At 44.8% G+C, this 26,770-nt stretch overlaps 1 pseudogene; it reads left to right on the top strand.

The window, feature by feature from the left end:
* The first annotated feature begins 1,052 nt into the window (after positions 1 to 1,052).
* Positions 1,053 to 25,909, top strand: LOC134638813 (mixed lineage kinase domain-like protein; annotated as a pseudogene).
* Positions 25,910 to 26,770: the final 861 nt, after the last annotated feature.

The raw sequence follows: 26,770 nt of genomic DNA on the forward strand, positions 1-26,770 counted from the left end.
AAAAAACGGTATCATCCTACAGAACGGTAAGCTACCGTAACACGGCGTCACGGTATGACGCTGGCAACAGTGACGCCAGTATGTTACCGTAAAGTGGACACGAAAAGTCTAACAGTGTACCGTTGTCTACAGCGCTGTCGGCCGCTGTTTTTTTTTTTTCTTCTTTTACTTACTTCCGAGAAGAAAACCTAATTTCTGCCGTTCAATAGGCTACTGAACAAATTTAAACTTTTTAAAATTATGCAAAATGCAAAACGCTTAGCCATGTCTCTAATAAAACCGCTGTAACTTCAGAGGTAATGTTCATATGTTGATTAATGGTTTTCTTTCGTTTTTGATCTACTGCAGAATATTTTTATAAAATCCCAGGCCAGGAAATTCACCTTCATGTTTTTCTGTGTTTTATCTTCAGCTACTTTGACAGAAAGCCATCTGCTGTGATGCTTACACCTTTGATAAAGTCTTGCGAGTGTCAGCTTCCTTTTTATAGATACAAAAATATGTAAATGTACTGATCTGAATTATAATATTTCTGACTGTCTGAGGCAAAATTTCCCAGATTCGAATCGAATCGTGGATCAAATCGATTCAGGACCTTGTGAATCAGAATCCAATCGATTCTAGAAATCAGTGACGATACCCAGCCCTATTTGTAAGTGTTTTGGAGTTTGTACGTGTTCTGGAGTTTGTACGTGCTTTGTCTCTAGGGGCCACCGTAGTTTAGTCCCATTCCTTTGAGTTGTCTTTAAGTTAAAAACCACAACAATTAGATAACCCCCCTATGAGCAAGCACTTAGCAACAGCAGGAAGGAAAAACTCCCTTTTAACAGGAAGGAACCTCAGGCAGAACCAGGCTGTGGGAGGGGCGGGGCCATCTGCCGCGACCGGTTGGGGGAGAAACGGTCACTTTCCTTGATGAACACAACCCTGAATTCTGCCGTTGCTTTTAACGATTTAACTTCAGCAAACATTCAAGTGATCACTTCCTAGGTGTGGGAGGGATGTGTTGCATTTTCTGTTATAAACTGTCCTCTCTGTCTCTTTAGCTCATCATGGAAACGGTAAAGTCCTTCTTTTCTGCTGCCACAAACATCTACAAACTGGCTAAAAAGGTGAAGGCCAACAAAAAGCGCTGCCAGTGGATTTCGGTCCGAGTCAAAGCCTTCGAGGGAGGATGTGGTGAAGTGCATCACAGAGTTCTCTCCACAGGTAGAGAAAGCCCTCGGGGAGCTCACCCTAACTCTGGATTCAGCACAGAAGCTAATTGAAAAATACACTGCAGCCAACTTGGTGGAGCGCATCCTGAAATCGGGCAGCCACGGAGAAGAGTTTAATACGGTGAGCGAGCGGCACACTGATGCTTACCAGGTCCTGTGTGTAGCTCTGCAATCAGAGCAGAGGGAGATGCTGTACGAGGTGTTTAAACAGAGAGAGAAAGAAGACGAAATGGACGGGAAGGAGGACGACACGGAGATGACCAAATGTGAGGAGAAACTGAATTTGTCTTCAGAGACGTTCAAGCAGAGCTCTTTGGTGTTTTGATCCTTGTTCACCAAAGCTGATTCTGTTCCTCTCAGGGTTTCCACACTTATAATAAATCCTGTTGATGAGGAGTACTTGGTGAGGGCTAGTTCTTTTAGGTTCAGCAGCTAACAAGATGGTGTATCGGTCAGGATACAGGAAGGAGGACAAGAGGCTTCCACTTTGCTGGATTGTCACCGCCAGCTGTTTTATTGCCACCTAGATGCTCAGTGTTGCCAGCAGATGTTAGCCCTGGCAGAGGCTGCAGGGTTTCTTTAACGTGCACTGAGCAGCTAAATGAGTTCCGGCACAGCGCCAGCATCGTTTATTGACCTGTATCCAGTCCTTTATTTCCTCTTTGGAGAGCTTGGCTACATCATCACATTGGCTAAAATAGTGTTCTGTGCTCTCACAGTAGGCTTTGCTCTTGACCTTCCCTCTAGCTCGACTCTCCTTCGCTGGTGGAAAGGTGTGTTCTGATGGCCCCTTTAGCTTATGTCGGACTATCACGGTTTGTCGGCCTGGACGGGCCTCAGCCTTTACACGCTTGGCCGTCAAATCCTTGACACCAGGACTCCTGACGAAGCCATGCAGATAGGTTGTACAGAGTGTAGGTGCTCCTGGGCTGCTTGAACTGGTGTCGATGAAAATCAGCTCTCTGTTCGGCAGGGAGCTTACTTACTAGTCGGGCAACGTGGGACCCACAGTTCAACTCCACTTCTCCATCCAGTCCTAATGTTTGTAACAGCCCAACTAGTGACTGCACCTGAAGGGAGAACCTTTGGAAGGCTACTGTGTCACCTCGCCTTATTTGAGGACCATCTAGGACACTTGCTATCTTTCTCAAGGCGAGCTGATGAGGTTGTCCAAATTTGTCGTGGAGGGCTGCCATGGTGTCAGTATAAGGCTTGGGTGAGTTCAGGTAAGCATCGGCGATAAGTCGAGCTTCATCTAGTTTGAGGTGGTCCACAAATATTTGATACTTGAAGAGCTCAGTAGCATTAGGAGGGAGTAGGTTCTCTAAAGCCATGCGGAGCCTAGCAAACTCAGAGGGATCAGAATGAATGAACCTTGGAATGGTTGGTTTCGGCCCCCTGTACACTAGCTCAGCTGAAAGAAGAGCAGATGGGTTATTGCAGTGCCCACTGGTTACTCCAGTGACAAGAGAGGGGGAACTGGCTGGAACAGGCTTGGTTGGGAGCAATCCTGTCTTACTTGGTGCCCAGCAGGGGGGTGGCACAGAGTATTGTGGAGGGGCATGAAACGTGTTTCCATCCTTAACCACAGGGTCCTGATATGGGGTGCAGCGACGACTTGGCAGCGAAGGCTCACCAGCGAAATATGCTGTGCGGGGTAGAGGGTGGTACTGTACACCATCATCGGAGTATTGTTCGTCAACCTTCATTTGGGAGAATCCTGTGTGCAACTCTTCCACCGGTTCAGGCCATGGTGGTGGGTCGGGCCACACCTCCTCATCCTCCTCCTGTGGCATTGTCTCAGGGGTGGTGTATACCTCTCCTGAACCGCGCTTGGGGGGCTGATTGGTGCTATGCTGTGAGGCAGTCAGCTGAGCCATATCCTTCCTCAGCAGGTGAGCCACTTCAATCAGCTCTCTGAGGTCACTCTTTGCTTCCTTCAGTTCTCTGAGGCCCTCCTGTAAAACTTGCTGTGATTGGAGTAGCTGCTCTCTTTCAGCCTGCAAGGCTCTGAATTCTGTATGAAATGGGTGTATTGAAGACCCTGGCCAATTGGAAGGTGCAAATTCAGGTGCGAGGCTCCTATTAAGGTCCACATCTTGTCCACTTCTTCCCAGTGGAGGGGGTGTGTTGTAATAGGCCCCATCCCTGTCGCCGTAGCGGGGTGGCGTATGACTATACTGAGGCTGAACTCTCCCGCTTCTTGTGTGAGGTTGTGGGGTATCCCACTGCAGCATTTCCCTAAAGGGGTGGCCTGTATAGATAACATCAAAGTCCTTAAACCGGCTTGGTCGACGTGTATGGCGTTTAGGCCTTATATCAGGACATGTCGCTCCATCTGGCTCCATCTTGATAACTGCATCCGGCTCGAAGGACCAATGATGAGGAGTACTTGGTGAGGGCTAGTTCTTTTAGGTTCAGCAGCTAACAAGATGGTGTATCGGTCAGAATACAGGAAGGAGGACAAGAGGCTTCCACTTTGCTGGATTGTCACCGCCAGCTGTTTTATTGCCACCTAGATGCTCAGTGTTGCCAGCAGTCTGTAGTAACAAACAAGTTGCCATGAGTATATAAATATATACAGCAACAGCTTCACTAAGATAAACAAAGTATTAAATGAAATAAACCAACACATCCATCTGAATATACACATAACATAACATATATCATTCGAACTATGCCAATCTTACATCTCTTGCCCCAAACACAGAAGGGACACAATTAAACACAGTGAGAATGTCATACATAGCCGAAACAGCCACTCGAACTGTGAACAAAGGGACTTTGGCGCCATCGTGTGGCCGAATAAAATTACTACATAATGGCGGCGGCCAGCGGTACATGCCTCTAGTCACGAGATGAAAAAATGCGCTGCTACAACGCGGTAGAACGTAACTAAAGCCGCGGGAAACATCAGGATCGGAAAATAAACATATTTAAGGAAACTTACTTCCAGTCATGAACTTAACACTCGGAGCATCACCGTGAAGGATGGCAACCAGGAACACAGCTTACGTGATGAGGTAAAACAGAACTACCACGGAAACAATCTCCCCTTCTCGAGTAGCAGCGCGTTACCCCCAACTTCTGCCTACGTCATTTCCTACGACTCCACCCCACACAATATTGCAGAACATAGACATAAAATCCCAGAGCCTTTTATACACCTGTTAAAGCGTTTGGACCAGACTCAGAGTTTGTGTTTCTCTCTGTTCTTCAGTGCTAATGGACTACATAAAAGAGCAGCAGGAGAAAACCAACACCATACTGAGACAGCTGGACAAAGTGGTGCAGATGTGTGAGTACGACATCGCTGAGCGGCCCTGCGGAGAGTTGTGTCATAAACAAGTCTGTGAATGGTGACTTACTGACGAACCACACATCTGATTTTGAGAAAGTGGGATTTATAATTGGTGTCTTTATCTTTTTTGTTCACAGTGAATAAGCCCAGTTTCAGCAGCGTGGCTGTGCGACAGATTAAACCACATGAACTGAAGTATGAACATCCCAAAAAGCCCTTCAAGATAACAGCGAGCTCCGAGCTCTACAAAGGAGAATATCAGGGATTCCCAGTGGCCATCAAGAGATACATCAACCCCATGAACACCAGTGCACGGTTTGTGCCACAGTTCAGCTCCATACTGGGATGAAACACAGGAAAATAGTCCTTCACATTAGAAAATAACACACACACTCACTTCTTTATAATCAGAGGCTCCCAGTGTTCTTTGTGTCCTGCTGTATTCACTGCCATCAAACATTTTCTCCACATCCAGAGACGTGAAGTCTATTTTCAACAAGGAAGTCGACACCATGAAGCAGTTTGAGTCGCCCAACATCCTGCGAATGTTTGGAATCTGCATCCAGGATGAGAACGGTGAGTGGACCGAAGCGTGTGAATAACACAGAGGTGCATATTTTTTTGAACGAGCACTTGTATTTGAGCCAAACCTGAAACTGCAGCGCATGAAAACGACCGCTGCAGGTCCATATATCAAATGATGACTGTGGCATTACTGAGAGTTGAAAAACTGTCTAAAGTCTTTCATCTTTAATAAAATGATCAGCGTTCTGCTCTACCAGGTGTAACAATTGAGTTTAACATCCAGGCATCCATGAAAACGGAATTTATGACATTTAACGGCGTTAGAAGTTAGCAGGAAGTTAGCTCGCTAGCTTCCATCTAAATACAATATAGCATGTCCTGACTGCGGGGTTTTGGAAACAAATTAAAACGTACAGCTCTGCTATCACTTCCAACATAAATGAAGACAGAAAACTAAACAGCAGTGAACTAAACAGCAGCGTTTGTAGGGCTACTGAAGTTTGGCTAGCTGGTATATAATGATGTGCTACGTGACCGCTAGCGACACAGCTATGTTAGCATAATATAAACAAGCTAACTTTTTTTCCACTCGATAAAAGTTAACGTGAGGGTTCTCAGTGGTCAGGAACAAATGTAATCGCATGGCAGGATGCTGTAAACGGACCAAACTTCAGCCAGGAGAACAACTGAGATAATCCATCCACAATACGAGGTTAGTCATTCATATACTGCTGCATGGGCTGTGCTGTAGTTACATCGTAAGGTTTTAAAAACTGAGCTTAAATAAATGATTAGCGGTAATAAAAGCTGAGGGAGGTCAACAGTGATCACTGACTGTTTTTAGGAGCTTTTTGAGATTAAATAGAAGAAAATACAAAACATTAAACATGTTAACAACACAAAAGCCATATTAAACGCAGACTACTTTAGGCCCGGAAGTAAGATTCGTCACGTCATCACTTAACAACCGGATATTATCTCCCCCTGCTGGTACTGCAACTGAAGCATGCGTGTCCACGTCGGGGGGAGGAATCCTCACGGTGGACCAGAGTGTCTGTTACACCCTATCCCCAGATATAAATACATGAAAACATCACAGATAAATACACTCAGTGACAAACCTGTAATAGCTTGTCCTTGTGTCTGCCTGTAGGACCCAACCCTCAGTTCTTCATCATCATGGAGTACTGTGAGAAAGGAAGTCTTCGCCAGGTTCTGGACTCTGACTACACTCTGACCTGGATCAGGAAAGCCGACATGTGTTTGGATGCAGCACGAGGACTCTATCGGTCAGTGTGTCTGCTTTATTACAGATTCCAACCTAAACTCCAAACAAGTTGGGACCCTGTGTAAACTGTAAATGAAGACAGAATGCAATGATCTGCAGATCTCATCAGGGTCAGAGTTATTTTATTTACAATAGCACATAGAAAAAGTTGGAGGCTGGAAGAGTAAGTGGTGCTACGAGGAAAAGATGGAGGAACATTTTGCACCTAATCAGGTTAATGAAGAGGCGAGGGACCATCCCGCTCATTATCAGTGCTTCGTTCAAAGCCTGCGTCTCTCTTGGGGATTGTATCAACGAAACTGGCAGCTGGCACATCTGGAGAGGCTCCATCAATGCTGAAAGGTATATACAGGCTTTAGAGCAACATATGCTCCGTCCAGGGAAGGCCTTCATATTTCTGCAGGATGATGCTGAACCACAGACCGCATCCGTTCCAACAGCACGGCCTCTCAGCAGAAGAGTGCAGGTGGTGAAGCGGCCTACCAGCTGAGAACACCTGGAGCATCGTGAAACCAAAAACAGAAGGAAGGAGACCCGGGAGTGTTCCTCTCCCAGAAGTACGGCAGCTTCTCTCCTCAGTTCACAGAAAGTTATAGGCTGTTGTTAAAAGAAGAGGAATTCTACACAGCGGGAAACACAGCCCGACTTTTAGGAGCTATGTTCCTGCCCTCAAGTTCAAAATGAGCCAATACTTTTTCTTTGCATTGTAAAGTTTCTCAGCTGAAACCTTTGATATGTTTTCTGAGTTCTACTGTGAGTAAAGTCTGAGTTTATGAGATCTGCAAATCATTGCATCTTCTTTAGAGTTGGGCAGCTTCACAGTGACTGTGTCGTTCATAGATTCATGTTTCTGATGATGAGTTTACCTGTCGTATCTTAAGACTGCACAATACAGAGGAAAAATGGAAGGTTCACGGGTCCATCAACAGCAGCAAATTCCTGGTAACTAAAGACTACACCGTCAAGGTACTGAAGGCAATGCATGCTGGGATTCCTTGCGGCTGAACATATTTGCTTCATATGACGGTTTGGTTGTTGTTTTGAGCTGGGAGGTTTCAGGCTGTCGAAAACAGAGACATCTCTGAAAAGGCAGACGGAGGACAGAGCCACGAGGTCGCTGTGCTACTACTGTCCCGAGAAGCTCCACAACGCCAGCTTCAGCTACTGCAAAGAGTGGGAGATGTACAGGTGAGACCCCACGGCTGTCGTTCCACAGAGGTGTGCTCAAAGGCCCTCATTCAAAAAAAGCTGATGTAGAAGTGACTTACATGTTCCATCAGAGCGAGACTCCTCTGGTTGGGGGTTTAGGTTGAAGCGAGATCGATCAACTGCAGACCAGACAACAAACGACGGAGGCTCCAGAAAAGTGCAATCAAACGATGAGTTTATTAACACAGGAGAAGAAATATCAGCATATGTCCTCCTCTGCCAAAAATACACTGGATGGGGGTTTTATAGCCTAGAGGATCACGCCCTCACATACACGTCAAGTACAGGTCAAAAATACATTGTTGACAGACAAGGGTACATCTTGTACATTTTTAATAGCTATAAACAGACATATAACTTCTCTTTTCTATAACACTTGCCTTTTAAGGTAATAAAATTCAAGCCTCAGGGTCTCTAATGGCTAATTATTGACCCTCGTCACCAATCACTAAGTAAAACTAAACTGCCGCAGGTCTCAAAATGAAGCAGAAGACACTTGGGTCTTCGCTCAGGCCTGCTACTAGATTTATGTGTATTGTAAGCATGCATGCAATTAACCTGCTATTTTCCCATCTTCCCTCAACATGTATCACCTGGACATCGCGCCAGTGAAGCTTACAACCCTCTTGGATGGAACATCAACTCCAAAAAAGCACAGATATGCAATGTGTATAAACTGAACTAACCCTGTGAATAGAAAGACCAATGTGGTGACAAACATCTTCAAGATGTAGCCGGATGGGCTACACGCCTTTCTTTTCTCTCTCTCTCACTCGCTCGCTCTACTGCTCTCGCTCTCTCCTGCGCTCGCTCTCACTGCAAAACTAGGTCAATTGGGAACCCACCTGCATATTGATTGCAGGCTGGCATCAGGTATAAAGCTAAGCCGGTGCTTCTCTGGACTATTCCTCCCATGCATTCAACGCAAAGCAGCAGTAAATGCTGGCACTCTGCGACGGACTGATCGGCAAGAGTAGATCATATGACAGCCACAGGTATGCTCTTGCTTAACCTCAGATTCCCTCTCAGTATCGGAATGTATAGTAATAGTCTTTGCGGCCTGTTGTAGCGCGGCAGTTTGTTTTATTCCGGCGTTGCGGAGAGAGGTGCTTGTGTGATTCCCCCACCAGTGAGAGTATAGCGCCTCCGGTCCTGGGGTAAGCCATTAAAACTATTTTTATTAGCATTAACACTGTAATATTTAAAGAAATTAGGTCACTGCTGAACTGTATATAACCATCATCCTTAACATTACATTAATTATCATTTCATCAAAGTGTTTATTGAAGCTGCTGGCATTATGTTATAAGTTATATTATAGGGGTTATCATAATCAAATATTAACATGTTTATTACAGGTGCAGTTATAACTACTTTAAAATGATTGAGTTAATATATATATATCATAACTCAGAGCCTGAGTATATGGTTACAGTAAAATAGTAGCTGAGCAAAGGCCTGAATGTATTCAGCTTCTTGTGGTATTTGAGTTTGCTTAGTTACAGGTGACGAAAGGATGTTCAGTCCATGGGGACCTCAAAGGCCTGAGATCTTCACCATATTTGGATGGATGGGGAACTTCTGTGTCTGCAGTTATCTCTTAAAATACATGGATGTTTTGTACATGCAAATTATGTGCTTGTAAACGCAAGAAGGGGCGTTACAATACCCTGATGTTATAAAAGCAATCTAGAGTGTATTTTGGGTAGAGATGTACAACTGATGTTTTGCAGTTTGCACCTCTCCACGCTGCGTGCATTCATTAAAATCAATTGTTTGACCGACCTCTTCTGGACTATCATTGTTTTACTCTCGTCCTCAATTTCGAACCCATAACATTTGGTGCATTGGCCGAGGGTTGAGAGAGGGAGAAAGGTGGAGATTGAGACCGAGAGGGTCCAAGGTGCTCAAACAGCCAGACACGAGTCAGTGGTCGAAGTGAGTGGACATAAGCCGGCTTATTCAAAGGTAAGGCACTACCTGTTGAATTATTTCCAAACAGTGCTGAATTGGTTCTGACAAAATTGAAAGTCTACTCACTGAAAATTACTGGTAAAGGTCTGTTTTGATTTTGGTGAAAATCTCATGAGAATTGAAGTTGAAGTAATGATAATGTAAGGTTAAGTGACAGTACTGATTAAAGGAAATGCAGTTGGACTGCTAAGGAAAGATAAGTTACAGTAGTTGGACTACTGAATTTAGAATATAGGTAATTTGGAAACTGTGTATAGTAATACAGTCAGAATTGAATATAAAGCTGGGCTTGGACATCAGTAAAGTCGGTTTGGTGGTTTCATAGGATGTCTTTAAAAACATAATTAAATTTATGTAGAACGGAACTGTGGGATGTTCTAAGAAGCGCATTTTTCGGAGGTGACGCTCCAAATTTCCTGGGGACGCTTGGGATTTTCCTTTGGAAGGGATAGTCCGATTGGCGATCGTGGAGAACTTGGGAACCTCCAAAATAGCTAGTGGTTGGACCACTTTACCGTTTGGAACGGTACTTGCGCTTTTTTGGGTAGCAAAGGTTGGACCTTGGGCGTTGGACGCTTTTAAATTGACTTAGGAACTTTAGCAATTAGACCAGACACAGGTTGGACCTGATACTGGGTTATTGACAATAAAAAACTTGGAGTTTGTCCCTTGGAGGGTTAATTTAAAATTTTGTCTAAATTCTGTAGGATATTTAGGGATTAGAGCAGATACAGTTTGGAACTGAGACTGTCATTGACGATCAAAAACTTGGAGTTTATCCCTTGGAGGGTTAATCTAAATTTTGTCTAAATTCTGTAGGTTGTGCAATCTAAGGCCTTGTAAATATTTGATGTATGAGACGTCTCTGTATTATAATTTGACTGTTTGTATATAGATTGTGTCTGCCACGGGCACTGCAGCAGGCTGGTTATTTTGAGAGTGTGTCTGTGTCGATGTAAATGAGATGCCTGTGACTTATTTACAGTGACATTTCCTGTTTACTAATGAGTGGCTAATGACTGACTGCAGAGCCTGGGTTAAGGATGACTTGTATTGGTGTTTTAAGGGAAGAATTGCTTTTATTTCTACTTTGTTGGCATTACGGTTGTTAAATACGAGGACTACTTTATGATACATGTAGAATTGGAGTATGGGTTTTGCTTTACACGTGCTTGAACGACGTAATACTTGTTGGAAGTAATAGGACTTGTGTTTTATTGACTCTTTGTACTGACACCGTGTTTTTTGACTAACATTTTATAACAGTTTGTGTAAATACACATGTTGGATTAAGGGTATTGTGTAGTTGAATATACATGGACAGGAGATGTTTATGATGTAACCTGTCGATGTCACGCTGTGGTTTCAGATATTCATTACGGCTTTTTAGTAACTTCAGTAATAAGGGGATTAGAAGAAGCATTATTAGATTTTGCATGTAGTAGTATTGTTATATTTCGGGCCCTGGAATTATACTGTAGGCAGGATAGAAATCTAAATCCCACTGACGCTGATTGAAAACACATAAGTATATGCACTTAGTACACCCACTCAAGAAATGATTGTGTGACTGATGCTACAAAACTGACCTAAAGAATGGTGATGTGTGTGGAGAAGTGTTAGTTGTCCTGATGTGTGAAAGAGCGCTATTAAAATGTGTGTGAGTGAAAATCAGGCTATTGTTTGTAAATAAAGATTTAGTAGAATTACTGATTATTTGTAGACTGTGAAATCAAAAAGAAGTCTCTGCAGAAGCTGTAGAAACAGGAAATACTGTGCTGCTGTGTGTGTGAGAGGAAGGTGTGTGAGTGATTGATGATGTGAGGGGAGCACCCAGAGAAATAGACAGACCTTAAATTCTAAGAAGATTAAGCGAATGCATGTTTTAAGAAAAGTAATAAAGTAATAAAATTATATTAACTACAGGTTTTAGAAAAGAGACAGACCGAGAGAAATAAATGCATGAACTAACAATTACATTAATGAAGTGAAATCGCACGTAAACAAACTGTTACAGGTGAAATTATTGTTGGAAAGTTTAATACACACATGAAATAAAGAAAGCAGTTTACACTCCTTTAATTTCCAGAACCAGTGTGTCCCCCAGACCTGATAACACCCTTGCCCAGTTGGCCCCCGTATCAGGCGAGCATGGAAGGCTGGACAGCCCATGACGGGTAAGATCCCACCTCGAAACCCTGGGACAACCTAAGGCAAGGCGCAGTCACGATTGCTTGTACCTAAGTCCCGGAGTGACCTTGGAGTCACTGGAGGAGACGGGACTTCAATGGGTAAAGCTGCTGGGTACAGGCGAAGGGGAAATGCCACTAACAATGACCAGTGATGAGCCAGAGAGAGAAAACACACCCTGTCAAAAGGAGTCTGAAACACTGCAAAAGAAACATTTACGAGATCACAAAGATCACGAATAAACATTTATAAAAATCACACATACAAACAGAAAATGCACTAACCCTACAGAGATAAGCTCATGAAGAGTAATGCATAGATAGTGATTAAAACCTGCCTAAGAACACAAACATATGTAATTAAGTGAGCTTGCTAATTTCATGAGTGTTAAACTAGTGTGAATGTTGAAGAAAATACACTTAAAACACACTTGGATAAAATAGAGTTGTGGAATAACTGAAACGAAGCTGTATGAGAAGGGAGTGAGTTATGGAAAAAACAAAAACAAAAGAGAAGTGATTAAAGTAGTTTAAGAAGGGTGACTTAGGAGCGTTGTTGCACTGATTGATAAAAACAAGTGATTAGTATAGAAAGAAAATGAAAATAATTGAATAATGTGATAAGGTTTAAACATGTATTTATCTTGTGACTGAGTATGAAAATTAGTTGGAGAGCTAATGTGAGTGATGACAGAGGAGCTTGCTGTGTGTGTGTGATTGAGGCCTTGAGGAAAGGAAGCAAAGTAGACAGTGGAGAGGTGTAAATTTGATTAAGAGATTTATAAATTAGTGTTGACACATTGTTATAACGTGTTTATATCTTAGGTTGAATGTGAGTTTGGTAAAGTGCTTAAAGGGGGATATTGTGTATGAAACGGTGTAGCTTTTTACGTTTTGGGTGTGTTCTATGGCTGAAATTTAAGATTGTTGAAGATTTTTGAGGTTGTTGCTTTATTTTTAAAGAGGGAGTTTTAATAAACATGGACATGTTTAAGGGGTTTTGTAACAGTGCACTTATAAAGAAAAAACCTGTCAGGTGATTTTGTTTTGTACTTTGATGAGCTAATACTCAGCTCTCTTTTTTCTCATTTTTGTTCTAAGCAGGCCTGCAAAAGACAACAATGAATAACGGCGCCGACAATAGTCTCAGGAAAACAAAAAGTAAGGTGACCTTTTCCGAATTACCATGGGTCAGATTGTGGGTCCCTGTCTAAGAGGATTGCAGCGAGCCAATCCAGTCCAAAAGTATAAAGAACTATTTTCTTAAGAAACGAGTACAAAGAAAATAAATGATTATATAAATAAACTGAGTTTGCTGTAAGTGGGAAATCTAATCATTTGTGCGGAAGTCAACCAATACCCGATGTTAATGCGTGTGAGTGAATGTGTGGGAATGGAGAGGTGAATGGACGACCAGGCAGACCATAGGTTGGACCGACTGGACACTGACAAAAGACTGGACTAAGGTTGGACACATGACTGATAATTGTTATGTTTTAAGTTTTGTTTTATAACACAGGTTGGATCATAAGTGGAGAAAGTGAGTATAAAAGGTGATGTTCTAGTTAACATACAGGCTTTTGTTTATAGGACGTTTCAAGGATGCAGGCTGTGGATGGAGCCAAGAAGGGATTTTGACATGATGATTAATTTGATTTCATTCCTTAAACACAGGTTTGAAGGCTTGGAGCATCTATACCTAATATGATATGATTAACCTTTTCTTTTAATTCCCCAACCTGAGTGAAGGATTTTGAGTTTGTAACACATGAGATGTGTCACAAAAAGGGGGGGAGTTACAGGACTTAATGTTTAAGTTGAAATGGGTTTTAGGATTACTTGATGACGTTCGGGGTTTTTGATAATTTAGGTATGGTAAAACTGAGGCAGAAAGTGTTATTTTCAGGTTATTTTTGATTTCTAGAATAAGAGGTTATAATTTAGGCGTGCACATACAGATATGTTAAAGGAAAATTGTATATATGTGATTAGCTACATGAAATGTGCTCTTTTAGGGTTACTAAGCAAATGTCTACGTGACCTTTACCTAACAACCTTTGTGATGATAAACTTGTTTACCGACTTGCTTTCTTGTAGAACATACAGACTTAGAAAAGGGGAACTTCAGCTCTGAGTTTTGAGAATAACTCTGTTAAGTTGACAGGAAACACGTTGGAATAGCCATATAGGGCAAATGTATTAGAGCTTGTAATTAAATGTGGGATTTGAAAAGAGGAAGCAAATTTGGTACAGGACGTGCTTGAGATGATCAGATGAGAGAAGGAGAAGGTCAGGAAGAGTTTAAAGTAAGATTGAGAAATTAAATGGGGTAAAAGGGGGTGTAGCTTCAGGGCAGTTCACAGCCCGGCGTAAACGCAAGGTGCTGTCACACAGCTTAAGTTATTTGTTTGATTTATTTTATGACAAAATAATAAGGAAATATTAAAAATATACAACACGTTGAGGAGATCTCTTTTGTTATATTTTAGTGTTTAACATGGAAGATGCCTCTCTGGAGCTTCTCTCCTGATGCTACTCCACCAAAAGACGCTTATCCATAGAGACCATGTCAGCTCCCAAACAGACAACAACAAACCAAGACTAGCAATAAACAATCTAAACATAAATAATAACAAATAAAGAACAATACAGAATAAAATTTGAACGGAGGAATAAAATAGTGAAATGTGGATTATTAAATATTAAGTATTTCTCTTCAAAAGTCTCTGTTAGCTGACGCCAAGCGGTTGCAGCAGATGGCTGCCCGTACCTGAGCATGGTTCTGCCGGAGGTTTCTTCCTGTTAAAAGGGAGTTTTTCCTTCACACTGTTGCCAAGGTGCTTGCTCAGTAGGGGGTCACAAGATTGTTGGGTTTTTATTTGTATATATGAAATATTTTAAGGTGTATGGGCTCATTATGTTGTTTTATGTACTTTAATAATGAAGGCTGGCTTGTAGAGCAAGGCCACCTTTTACTCACAAACAAGTGCTCAGCCAGACTGAAAAACAGGAAGCTTTAGTGCACAAGGCATATTAATAGATATAGACACAAAAAGAGGAACTCCCCATATAAACAACGTTCAAAACTGTGTGAAGTATAAAGTACCGAAATAACACTATATAAGTCACAGCTGATGATTCTAATGTTAGAGAGCTCTTGCAACTGGCGTCTGAGCTGTGCAGAGGTCGCTCTTAAGACAGGTACTTATGTAGGTTAACATAAGGTTGAGCCCAATAGAAGCAAGGCACCCCAAATGTGCACAGCATGCAGCAAGGGTGGCCAAAATAATATAGGAAACAGCACATGTAGGGAGAGAACACTCACTAAAAGTTCTGACTACACATAGTGTGGTGGCTTATGTGAATTTGCAGGTTTTAATTATGGCATCATTAGCACAACAGAGACTGAGTAAAGTTTTAGATGCTCGAAATCTGACACTTACACATGAAGGAATCAATATGGCAGATGTAATGGGATTAGGAGGACCTAATTACTGTACTAAGAAAGCAGAACTTGAAGGGAAAGTCAGGGAAGATTTAAAAACAGGACCTGTTGGGATTGGGGATTTAGAGATTTTTATTGCTACTATATAATGTGCCTTATGATGACTGCATTAATAACAGGTTGTACAGTATAATTTTAATAGTATTGAATATGTTTGTGATAACAGTGATGTCTCTATTTACAGGTTGAGTTTATTTCAGACACAATGCATAACTGTGCTTGTTTAGAGTTGATGTTCCGTCCAAAAGGGTTTAAGCTTCACTGGTGAGAGTGTCCAGGTGATACATGTTGAGGGAAGATGAGAACATAGCAGGTTAATTGCATGCACGCTTACAAACACACATGATTTAAATATAGGCCAGGCCGAAGGCCTGGACTTTATGTAGCTTTTAAATTTACAGCTCCTAACTTGCAGGAATGGCGTGGAGTGTAATGAATGAATGCAAAACATGCTTACAGACACAAACATGACATAGATTTATTTTGTAGGGTAAAGGTGGAATACATGGTGCTTTGTTTCTGCTTAGCCACTACTGAGGTAAAAGGTGTTAAAGATAAATATGCAATAAGTGAACAGGAAATGTGTGAGGGTGAGCCGGGTGAAACAAAATGTTGTAGAAACTTGTCTAACTGGTATGAACAGTAACTTTTGCATGTTATGTATATGCATGAAGCAAAAAGAGGCGTAAATGATGATAGAAAATTTTGAAGTGTGTTTTCTAGCGGAGATTTAGGCTGACATAGGGATGGTGTATATTTTACCCGGGGTGTTTTTAATAGAACTAAAAGCGTTGCTCACACACATAAAGAGTATTGAGATTAAGTAAAGTTAATATAATGGATAGAGCCCAGAACATGATATTGTCAACCAACTTTGAATAATTAAAGGAACATTAGATGAACAAAGTAGGTTAGTAAGGTGTAGCAGAGAGAGGCTGTTTGTTTTATCCCTTACAGGAGAAGATTTCCACTAGAGAGGGACCCAGAAAAGGAGCAGAGACCACTTAAGCATGAAGTGTTTTCAAGTGGGAGCTGGTGTTTTATTACTGGACCACCTAGAGGACATGAGGTGGTTTTCTGATTTGCTGAGTCAGAGGACGGCTAGAGAGGGTCAGAGCGAAGGAAGTGGACCTGGGAATGGTGGTTTCAGGGCCCATGATGCCATTAATGGATGTAGAGGTGACAGAGTGGGTCGAGGAGTGACCCAAGGAAATGGTGTGGTGATGTCTCTGGAGAGACATCAAGAGAGGGAATTGTAATATTTAAAGAAATTAGGTCACTGCTGAACTGTATATAACCATCATCCTTAACATTACATTAATTATCATTTCATCAAAGTGTTTATTGAAGCTGCTGGCATTATGTTATAAGTTATATTATAGGGGTTATCATAATCAAATATTAACATGTTTATTACAGGTGCAGTTATAACTACTTTAAAATGATTGAGTTAATATATATATATCATAACTCAGAGCCTGAGTATATGGTTACAGTAAAATAGTAGCTGAGCAAAGGCCTGAATGTATTCAGCTTCTTGTGGTATTTGAGTTTGCTTAGTTACAGGTGACGAAAGGATGTTCAGTCCATGGGGACCTCAAAGGCCTGAGATCTTCACCATATTTGGATGGATGGGGAACTTCTGTGTCTGCAGTTATCTCTTAAAATACATGGATGTTTTGTACATGCAAATTATGTGCTTGTAAACGCAAGAAGGGGCGTTACAATACCCTGATGTTATAAAAGCAATCTAGAGTGTATTTTGGGTAGAGATGTACAACTGATGTTTTGCAGTTTGCACCTCTCCACGCTGCGTGCATTCATTAAAATCAATTGTTTGACCGACCTCTTCTGGACTATCATTGTTTTACTCTCGTCCTCAATTTCGAACCCATAACAACACCTACCAGAGGCTAAGGTTACATTTATCTGTTTTAGGGTTTGATCGCTGCCTTCACCTCCGTGGCAACTCGCACAGCTTTAATTGAAGAATCAAGACGCCTGCCTAGCCGTTGTTGTGAGGGCTCCTCCTCGGTGGAGCCTGCTGTCTTGTCTTGTCTGGTTTTGAATTGTTTTATCTTGTCTTATCTTGTTTTATTAAGTAGGCCTACCTTCTTTTCCTGGTTCGCCTGGTTTTTATCCTATTTTATTTTTGGACTGTTGCGTGTGCCCACGCTTCTGTGATCGGGCTGAAGCAATCCTTTGCCCGAGTGTCGTGCCGGAATTTTAAATTGCCTCCGTTGCTGGTCTTAGCCTGTGGGGAGCCAGACCAGCTTGCGATTGAGGCTGGGGCAACTACTACCAGTACGAGTGGACCCGTGGGGCATAAGCCTTCCAGTGTGGTGTGTGTGCGGTTTCTTTTATTAAAGTTATTAAAGTGTGTTTTAGTTTTTTTTTATGATCTGTAGCGAGCCAGACGCTCAGTGTCCCTTTTATTCTTTTAACATATTTCTGTGTTTTATTTCAGTGGACGAAGGACGTGCCAGTGGCCCTGGGACCTCAGGTGGTGGGTAGTTTTTCACACTTTCTTTTGTACAGCACCGGGTGGGCTGCAGTGATTTTCGTTTTGTGTGATTTTCTTTTGGGTCCACGGCTGCTGGTAAGTCCAAGTTCCATAATTGTTTTATTTTCACTTTAGGACACTGTCAACAATGACGCTACATCTTGGTTTCTAAATATTTTATTTATTTTTACTATAAATAAAATTGTTTTAATATTGGAGCCAACCTGCCTCAGTGTGCATCCTTGAATCTGTGCGGCCTCCTTTTATTCTTTTTATCTATTTTTCTTAAATATATTTCCTGGGGGGTGAAATTCCCCTAGGTGGCGTTGTCATTTTATTATTCCCTTTTATCTAACCCCGCCGACCACTTGGTCACATACTTGGCGTTGGTCGACAGGATGCACATTTGAGGTAGATGTTTGGTTTTGTAAATTGTTTTATTTTTGTAGAGATCACAGTTCACCTGTTTGAAGGCTCTATTTGTTTTAGTGTGTGATTATAGACAAGACAGCAGTATCCAGGTTTAGGAGGAGTAATAGGTTTTTAGCACCTTGCTGATTTAATTTTCCCTGTTTTTGGTCTAAAATCTATTATGGAGGAAGAATTGCAGCAACTTAGAGACTTGGTAGCACAGTTAAAAGCAGATAATGAGCAATTGCGCCGGGATAGAGGCGCTGTGCTGGAGTCTGGTGGTGGTGCCGCGTCGGCCTCCTTCACACCAACTGGTTGCATACCAAATGTTGGTAGCCAGGCCACTGTTACAGAGCGTTTTGTGGTGGTGGTGTGGACCGTAAATGTCCCATGTTCAGTGGTAGAACGGGCATCAATATATCTGAATGGGTCGAAGAGGTTCAAGCGTGCATGCGTGCCCGGCACCTGTCTGTTGCTGATCAAGCGTTCTTTATTTTTGACCATTTAGAGGGAGAAGCAAGGGAGGAGATCAAATTTCGCCCTAATTCAGAGCGAGGGGATCCTGCTCGGGTGTTGACCATTTTAAAGGAACTGTATGGTAATGCGCAGTCCTATGTCACTCTGCAGCAGGCTTTCTTTTCGAGGAGACAGCGGGAGGGAGAGACTTTGCAGGAGTTTTCCTTAGCGCTAATGGCTCTGATGGAGCAAGTGAAACAAAGTGCACCTGATGGCATGCGTAATGCAGAGGTGTTGCTCCGAGACCAGTTTGTAGAACATGTTGCTGACAGTGCTCTCCGCAGAGAGCTTAAACAATATGTTCGCCGTGTGCCTACTGCCACCTTGTTAGAGGTGCGCGGGGAAGCAATTAGATGGGAAAGAGAAGGGTTTTCAGGTGGTGTACGTGACCGTGGCTATTCCCACCCATCAGCGTATGGTTTCCAGTGTGGGGTGCACACTAGCCCTAGGTTCACTCCTGTTGGTACACCTGAGTCTGAGTGGCGTGAGCTAAAGGAACTCCTAAAGCGCCAGCAAGAGCAGTTAAATCAGCTCACTGAGACAGTGGTTTCTTTACAGAACCCCCGAAGAGGTGTTCGGCCTTCACGGGCTGGCTCGGTGATTTGTCGCCGGTGTCAGCAGCCAGGACACTTTGCTAGGGAGTGCACTGGGGAGCGGGCTTCACGCCGCACCAGAGCAGGTTCTGATTCAGGCCCTCCTTATACCGCAGTTGGAAATCATTTTCCTGCTACCCAGTCGGAAAACTAAAGCCCTCTGAGCTGCAGAGTCACAGTTCAGGTGGGGAGTTCACTGGCTCACAGAAAGATAAGATGGGCAGGCTAATTTCATCGTGTCCAAAGATAGATGTGCTGATTAGTGGGGTGACTGTCCCTTGTTTGGTGGATACTGGTTCCATGGTTTCCACCATCACGGAGAGCTTCTTTTTGATGCATTTTGCCCCTTGGGGACAAGAACGCCTTCAGTCAAGCCATTGGTTACAGCTTCGGGCTGCTAATGGGCTTGCCATTCCTTACATTGACTATTTGGAGCTCAGTGTACTCCTGTGTGGCAAGGAAATGCCCTCTTGTGGGATCCTTATAGTGAAGGACCCTCCTGGTGCCACGCCCTCCGTCCCTGGTATTTTAGGGATGAATGTAATCCGCCGCTGTTATCAAGAACTGTTTGGGGCTTTCGGTGGCTCCTTGTTTAATTCTCCTTCTGTGTCACAGGCACCGAGACCAGTTTTGGAGGCCTTACATCAGTGTCACCAGTCTGCAGCCCAAGCCCCAGAGGACCCTGTCGGTACCGTCAAGGTACAGGGCCCGCGGGCCGTGCGGATACCTGGTGGTGTCATGCAGCTGGTGGCCACCACCTGTTCTCAGCAGTTGTCAGGTCAGTCTGTGCTTTTTGAGCCTCCTGAGTCCGGGCTGCCAGTTGGGTTGCTGGCCTCTCCATGCTTGGTCCAGGTGGATAAGGGCGTTGCCTATATCCCAGTCACTAATGTGGGAACAGCTGAAGCTGTCCTCCACCCACGGACCCATTTAGGAGTGATAAGCCAAGCTACTGTTGTTAGCCTCCCTGCTGGTGTTAGCGAGGAACACTCTTTTCCCATTACAGTTTCCTCCCATACAACCAGCAGCCCTGCTCGAGACATGGTGGATGCAATTGACCTGTCTGCTCTCGCTGAGTCAGAGCAACATGAGGTACGGTTACTTTTGCAGAAGTACCGCTCTGTTTTCTCCACTCATGAGGGAGACTTGGGCTGCACAAACCTCATTTCGCACGACATACCTCTGCTTGATGACGTACCCGTCCGGCAGAGGTACAGGCGAGTTCCTCCTTCTGATTATGAGGCTGTCAGGGCCCATATCAACCAGCTACTGGAGGCCCAGGTAATTAGGGAGAGTAGCAGTCCTTATGCCTCTCCCATTGTGTTGGTTCGCAAGAAGGATGGGATGGAAGTCTCCGTCTGTGCGTGGACTACCGTTTGCTGAATCGCAAAACGAGGAAGGACGCCTTCCCTTTACCTCGCATCGAGGAAAGTCTGGATGCCCTTGCTGGCGCTGGTTTTCTACCATCGACCTGGCCAGCGGGTACAATCAGGTGCCAGTTTCTGAGCAGGATAAGCCCAAGACCGCTTTTTGCACGCCGTTTGGCCTGTTCGAGTGGAATCGTATGCCATTCGGGCTGTGCAATGCTCCTGGTACCTTCCAGCGCCTAATGCAGAGGATGTTCGGGGATCAGCAGTGCCAGTCGCTACTGCTGTACCTAGATGACATCATTGTGTTCTCCTCGTCTGTCTCTCAGCACCTGCAACGGCTAGAGATGGTGATGGCAAGGCTGCAGCAAGAGGGGCTCAAGGCTAAGCTAGAAAAGTGTGCCTTTTTCCAGCCGAAGGTTAACTACTTGGGCCATGTAATCTCTTGCGAGGGTGTCTCCACCGATCCAGCCAAGGTTGACACAGTAGCCAAGTGGCGGTGTCCTCGTTCCGTGTCAGAGTTGCGCTCCTTTTTGGGTTTCGCCAGCTATTACCGGCGCTTTGTGGAGGGGTTTGCCACGTTGGCGGCCCCCCTGCATCAAGTGGTGGCTAAATTGGCTGGCACCAAGACAAAGAAGGGCTCGGGACAAAGTTTGAGTGCTGTCTGGACACCTCAGTGTGAGGAGAGCTTTGAGGCCCTGAAAGCCAAGCTTGTGTCTGCCCCTGTGCTGGCGTATGCTGACTTCGCACGTCCATTCATCTTGGAGATTGACGCCAGTCACAGTGGTTTGGGTGCAGTTCTCTCCCAAGACGTAGAGGGTGTTGTTAGGCCAGTGGCTTATGCCAGTCGAGGTCTTCGGCCCCACGAGCGCAATATGGACAATTACAGCTCCATGAAGCTGGAGTTTCTTGCGCTCAAGTGGGCCATGGCCGAGAAGTTTCGGGAGTACCTGCTGGGGCACAAGTGTGTGGTTTACACTGATAACAATCCACTCAGTTACCTCTCTTCAGCTAAGCTGGGTGCCACCGAGCAGAGGTGGGCCTCCCAGCTGGCGGCATTCGATTTTGAGATTAAGTATCGCTCAGGCCGCAGTAATAGGAATGCTGACGCTCTCTCCCGACAGTATGAGACGAGCTCCAGCCTGGCCGAGGGCGTGTTGCCTGGGACTCCCATCCCGACTTTGCTTCAGCAGGCTCCGTGTCCAGCAGTGCTGCCCGCTGTTACTCAGTCAGAGATTGGGGCCTTTCCGTCTCATTCTCCGGGGGACATCCGTGCTTTGCAGGAGGCTGACCCCCTCCTGAAAGGTTTCTTGGTATACTGGAGGAGGCAGTCCCCGCCCTCTTCAGAGGAAAGGAGTCAGGTCCCCAAACCAGTCATGGTTCTGTTGCGTCAGTGGGATCGTCTGGTGGAGAAGGATGGCATCCTTTATCGCCGCATTTTGCGTCTGGGTGGAGGTGAGGAAGCCCTCCAACTTCTTCTTCCAGAGGCTCTGAAGCCTGAGACCTTGAGGCAGCTGCACCAGGACCATGGGCACCAAGGTATTGAGCGTACCACTGAACTGGTCAGGCAGCGTTGCTATTGGCCCGGGATGTCCTCTGACATCAAGCAGTGGGTTCAGCGTTGTGAACGCTGTCAGGTCGCAAAGGATTCAGAGTTGGGGTCTCATAGTTATATGGGTCACCTGTTGGCGTCTAGGTTAAATGAAATCCTGGCCATAGACTTCACGGTGTTAGAACCTTCCCGTAGTGGAGTTGAAAACGTCTTGGTTATGACTGACGTTTTTAGCAAATACACTGTTGCAGTCCCTACCCGGGACCAGCGGGCCTCTACTGTGGCCCAGGCCTTGTTAACAGAGTGGTTTTTTAAGTTTGGCGTTCCTAGCCGCCTCCACTCTGACCAGGGTAGAAACTTTGAGAGTTTGGTGATGCAACAGCTATGCGAGTTGTATCGGGTAGCCAAGTCCCGTACAACCCCTTACCACCCAGCGGGTAATGGGCAGTGCGAACGGTTTAACCGAACCCTCCATAACCTCCTCCGGACCCTGCCATCATCTCGGAAACGCGACTGGGCTGCATGCTTACCACACGTGCTCTTTTGCTATAATAGCACGCCCCATCAGGGCACTGGAGAGTCGCCCTTTTTCCTGATGTTTGGCAGGGATCCTAGGCTGCCTATTGATTTTCTTCTAGGTCGTGTTCAGGACCCAGCGCCTGGAGAGGTTCAGGACTGGGTGGCCGAGCATCAAGCCAGGTTAATGGTGGCTTTTGAGGGAGCTCGGGCACAGTTGTCGCTGACCGTCGCAAGGAGCGGCATGACCAGAGAGTCCACCCTGTGCCTTTAAAGGTTGGTCAGCTGGTGTATCTTCGAGATCACAGCGCCCGGGCCGGCACAAGATCCAGGACCTATGGAGCTCTGTGGTCTATCAGGTGTTGAGGGCACCTCAAGGGAATGGGGCTGTTTATACCATTGCCCCCGTGGGAGACTTGGAGAAGGTTCAACATGTCCATCGCGACATGTTGAAGGCACAGGTTAGCCCGGGGCCTCCTGCACCTGGTCCACAGGCTCCACCCCCGCCTGTGCCTGCTGACTCGGAGCAGACCTCTCTGAGTGATGATGAGTTGTGGCTCCTTGTCCCTGAGGTACCTTCACAACCTGTGGCACCTGTGGCGTCATCTTCTGATGCCTCTAGAGTTCCATCGGTGGAGCTCAGGTCTATTCCCAGCGTGCTACCAGAACCCCCAACCTATGCTCCCCCAGATTCCTCCTCAGGCTCTCTCGGACTGTCTGAGATGAGTGGGCCACAATTGCAGAGAACAGCACGTTCAACAGCTGGTCAGCACTCGAATGTACATCACTTGCCACGTCCTGTTGAATCTGCACCAGTCGCTAATGCTCAGCTTGCCGTATTCAGGCCATGGTGTTAGGTTTCTTGAGTTATTGTCGGGGCGCCAATACAAAAAGGGGGGGTAGATGTAGCCGGATGGGCTACACGGCTTTCTTTTCTCTCTCTCGCTCTACTGCTCTTGCTCTCTCCTGCGCTCGCTCTCACTGCAAAACTAGGTCAATTGGGAACCCACCTGCATATTGATTGCAGGCTGGCATCAGGTATAAAGCTAAGCCGGTGCTTCTCTGGACTATTCCTCCCATGCATTCAGCGCAAAGCAGCAGTAAATGCTGGCACTCTGCGACGGACTGATCGGCAAGAGTAGATCATATGACAGCCACAGGTATGCTCTTGCTTAACCTCAGATTCCCTCTCAGTATCGGAATGTATAGTAATAGTCTTTGCGGCCTGTTGTAGCGCGGCAGTTTGTTTTATTCCGGCGTTGCGGAGAGAGGTGCTTGTGTGATTCCCCCACCAGTGAGAGTATAGCGCCTCCGGTCCTGGGGTAAGCCATTAAAACTATTTTTATTAGCATTAACACCTACCAGAGGCTAAGGTTACATTTATCTGTTTTAGGGTTTGATCGCTGCCTTCACCTCCGTGGCAACTCGCACAGCTTTAATTGAAGAATCAAGACGCCTGCCTAGCCGTTGTTGTGAGGGCTCCTCCTCGGTGGAGCCTGCTGTCTTGTCTTGTCTGGTTTTGAATTGTTTTATCTTGTCTTATCTTGTTTTATTAAGTAGGCCTACCTTCTTTTCCTGGTTCGCCTGGTTTTTATCCTATTTTATTTTTGGACTGTTGCGTGTGCCCACGCTTCTGTGATCGGGCTGAAGCAATCCTTTGCCCGAGTGTCGTGCCGGGAATTTTAAATTGCCTCCGTTGCTGGTCTTAGCCTGTGGGGAGCCAGACCAGCTTGCGATTGAGGCTGGGGCAACTACTACCAGTACGAGTGGACCCGTGGGGCATAAGCCTTCCAGTGTGGTGTGTGTGCATGTGTGCGGTTTCTTTTATTAAAGTGTGTTTCAGTTTTTTTTATGATCTGTAGCGAGCCAGACGCTCAGTGTCCCTTTTATTCTTTTAACATATTTCTGTGTTTTATTTCAGTGGACGAAGGACGTGCCAGTGGCCCTGGGACCTCAGGTGGTGGGTCGTTTTTCACACTTTCTTTTGTACAGCACCGGGTGGGCTGCAGTGATTTTCGTTTTGTGTGATTTTCTTTTGGGTCCACGGCTGCTGGTAAGTCCAAGTTCCATGATTGTTTTATTTTCACTTTAGGACACTGTCAACAATGACGCTACATCTTGGTTTCTAAATGTTTTATTTATTTTTACTATAAATAAAATTGTTTTAATATTGGAGCCAACCTCCCTCAGTGTGCATCCTTGAATCTGTGCAGCCTCTTTTTATTCTTTTTATCTATTTTTCTTAAATATATTTCCTGGGGGTGAAATTCCCCTAGGTGGCATTGTCATTTTATTATTCCCTTTTATCTAACCCCGCTGACCACTTGGTCACAAATACAATATGAACCCTGTAAGAAATATTACTGATAAAATAATGCTGTAAAACATGTTATTAATGCAGTTATCATAAGGCAGGTTATATGGCAGCAATAAAAGAATTTCTGAATCCTAACATTCCCTCTTTTGACATTCCAACAAGGAATGTCACCATACTCCGTGTTGTATCACTCCCTGCCCCACTCTATGGGTTCTAAGTTCATCTGGTAGATGGCTTCCACCCATCCGGGGTTCGCAACCCTCGCCATTAGTTTTACCAACAATCCTCTGACACAAGGAATGATACAACAACCACCGATGACCAGTATTCCCAAAAATGCGGCCAAGGAAAACATCACTGGCATAGCCACAAACAGCTCCTGGCTGACCTCAGAACACTTTACTGATGAGCTCATGGTCTCAGTCGCTAGTTTCAAACCTGCTGTGGTTTGTAAAATGATAACATATCCATTTGAACTTGTTTCAGTTTTGGAATCATCCTGTGGGAAATTGTCACCTGCAAGAATCCTTTTGAAGGTTTGTATCTAAACTACATTCACTGAAGATTTAAACTAAGATTTGGAGTCCTCTCCATCGACTTCTCCTCCTGACGTGTCTTCAAATGTCTCGTAGGTTTTTCAGATGAAGAAATTTATCAGAAGGTGTGTAAAGAGAAGTATCGAGAGCCGCTTCCTGATGACTGTCCTGCAGAACTGGGACAGCTGATCAACGAGTGCCGGGCCTACGACGGCTTCCAGAGGCCATCAGCTGGAGGTGAGTTCAGTTACTCTGTGACTGAGTACATGTGTCACGGTGAGACTGAGGTTTCTGTTCATTATTACAGTTTTGATATTTTCTCCTGTGCAGTGCTGCTGGATAAACTGCGCAGTGTGGTGACACAAATGGAGGAACAACAAGACTGATTAGAATCGGGGCTTCCGGTTGGGCGCTATAGCAAATGGCTGCTTGAAAGTTTCGGCTCCTTGCCAGTTGGAAATAATCCTCTTGGAAGAACATTCAGACACAAAGAACAGTACCTAAACTTGACATGGATGGGGATAAACAAAAAAAGACCAAAGGTAAACCAAGCTCGGGACAGGAAAGGGGAGAGTTAGTCGAGGAAACTCGCAGCGGAGAGGAGAATAATGGTGAAGCTAGCCCCTTCATGCTAGCTATCTATGATGAGATCCAGGCTCTGAGCTCGGACCTTAAAAGTGAAATGAGTGAGTTTTGACTTTCTTTCTGCAATGATATGAAAAAGGAACTGAAGGAGTTCAGAGGAGAAATTAACAAGAAACTTGAAGAAACTACAAAGGAGCTAGAGGCTACCACGGCAAGGGTAGAGGAGGAAGAACAGCGGATAACCGAGATTGAAGAATGGGACACGGAGGTTAAGGAGGCACTCGCTCACATGTTGGAGAGCCAGGAGACCCTGCGAGCAAAGCTAACCGAACTAGAAGCACGCTCACGCCGGAATAATCTCCGCATACATGGGGTACCGGAGGGATCAGAGGGCCCTGATCTGATAGAGTTTGTAACGAAGCTGATAAAGGCTCAAATCGGCCCGCCGGTTGCGGAAATAAACCTCGGAATCCAGCGCTGCCACCGGGCACTTGCCCCAAAGCCCCGAGAAGGCGCTCCGCCTAGATCACTGGTGTTGTGCTTCTTGGAATATAGAGTAAAAGAGATGGTGCTGCTTTCAGTGTGGAGAAAGAAGGATGTCCGCTATGAAGGGAAAAGGATTTACTTTGACCAAGATTACCCACCAGACATCCTAAAGAAAAGAAAGGC

This window comes from Pelmatolapia mariae, linkage group LG12 (genome assembly GCF_036321145.2).
Source record: "Pelmatolapia mariae isolate MD_Pm_ZW linkage group LG12, Pm_UMD_F_2, whole genome shotgun sequence".
In the NCBI taxonomy this organism is placed as follows: domain Eukaryota; kingdom Metazoa; phylum Chordata; class Actinopteri; order Cichliformes; family Cichlidae; genus Pelmatolapia; species Pelmatolapia mariae.